Here is a 1,745-nt window from a genome sequence, read left to right on the forward strand (position 1 = left end):
GAGCATCCAAATGAAATCTCACTTTGTCTGTGAGCTGCTTTATTCAAGGGGGGAAAAGAAGAAAGAGGGCTGTAACTAAGCAGGCGTGATTTTCACTCCTTTAGTATGCACAGTCAGCATCTCACACACACATTTACCCTGGAAAGGCCACAATAAGGTCTCCTCAGAGCCTTTTCCTCTCCAGATTGAATATCTTTAACTCTCTTTTTCTCTGGAGGAGAGGAACTCCAGCCCTCTGCACATCCTCATAGCCCGTTTTTTTTGACATGTTCCAGCACATCCAGATCTTTCTTGTAATAGGGGCTCCAGAGCTGGACACAGTGCTCCAGGTGGGGTCTCAGCAGCATGGAATAGAGGGGGCAGAATCACCTCCCTCACCCTGCTGGCCACACTTCTCATCACACATATGAAACACTATGCATTTTTGTAACCCAGATATCAAGCAATATATTACTCATGTTATACTGTAGGATCTATGATACAAAACACTATCCATGTAAAATACTTTGGAACAGTTAATACGTTGTATACCGTACTATGTGGCAATGCCAGCGAGGAGCAGTGTGAGCAACCTGGCAGTGCAGGCCTAGAGCCTGACATGGTGGTAGGCCATGCTCAGCATAAGTGCAGAGCCAGCTAGCAGTGTACCAAACAGTGCTGTGCCTGCAGCATGTAACTAAAACAAGGCACTGGTAGCTAGAAACACAGCAAGTTCTCTTGGGACAACAGGACGTGCACCTGCACCAACAAACCTCGTGTGTCATCAGTAGTGTGACCAATAATCTATAATAGTGTGATGTGTGGTCACTCACAGGGAGCCAATGAGTCCATGCCAACAAGGCACCCTGAGTTTATATAAGTTGTAACAATTCCCTTGCTACGCACTTCTGCCTGTTCTATCTCTTCTCCTTCCATGCTTTACTTTGCTGTGTTATACTCTCACCATAGGCCTGCAATACTGGAACAATAAAGGATCGATACTCGATCATATTGGTCAGCCTTATTGATTCCAATAATCTCCACTGCCGAAAATACTACACATGGCACAAGTGTAATTTTAACTATTTAAGCTGCACAGGGGCTTTTTTTGGGTTTTGGTTGGCTGGTTTGGTTTGGTTTTTTTCAGCTCATGATGACATTCCATAGAATCATAGGATCTACAAGGTCTGAAAAGACCTCAGAGATCATCAAGTCCAACCTGTCACCCAAGACCTCATGACTACTAAAACATGGCACCAAGTGCCACATGCACGCCTTTTTTGAACACCTCCAGGGATGGTGACTCCACCACCTCCCTGGGCAGCACATTCCAATAGCTAACAACTCTCTGTGAAGAACTATCTCCTCACCTGAAACCTAAACTTCCCCGGCACAGTTTGAGACTGCGTCCTCTTGTTCTGGTGCTGGTTGCCTGGGAGAAGCGTCAGGATGGCCGAGTGGTCTAAGGCGCCAGACTCAAGGCTTGGAGCTCCTTCCTGGATCGGGGAATTCTGGTCTCCATGTGGAGGCGTGGGTTCAAATCCCACTCCTGACAGTGGCTTTTTGACAGGTTGGACTCGATGATCTTTGAGGTCTCCTCCAACCTTGGTGATACTGTGAAGAGATCAACCAAAATCCTGGCTACGACCTCCCTTCCGGTAGTTGCAGACAGCAATGAGGTCACCCCTGAGCCTCCTCTTCTCCAGGCTAAACAACCCCAGCTCCCTCAGCCTCTCCTCACAGGGCTGTGCTCGAGGCCTCTCCCC

The 1,745-nt window shown here is 47.7% G+C and overlaps 1 non-coding gene across 1 annotated transcript; it reads left to right on the top strand.

Moving 5' to 3' along the window:
- The first annotated feature begins 1,422 nt into the window (after positions 1–1,422).
- On the top strand, positions 1,423–1,534 carry TRNAL-CAA (transfer RNA leucine (anticodon CAA)). The gene is made up of 2 exons: positions 1,423–1,460; positions 1,489–1,534. It is a non-coding gene; the product is annotated as a tRNA-Leu (tRNA).
- The last annotated feature ends 211 nt before the right edge of the window (positions 1,535–1,745 follow it).

Source organism: Dryobates pubescens, chromosome 15 (genome assembly GCF_014839835.1).
Source record: "Dryobates pubescens isolate bDryPub1 chromosome 15, bDryPub1.pri, whole genome shotgun sequence".
NCBI classification, from domain to species: domain Eukaryota; kingdom Metazoa; phylum Chordata; class Aves; order Piciformes; family Picidae; genus Dryobates; species Dryobates pubescens.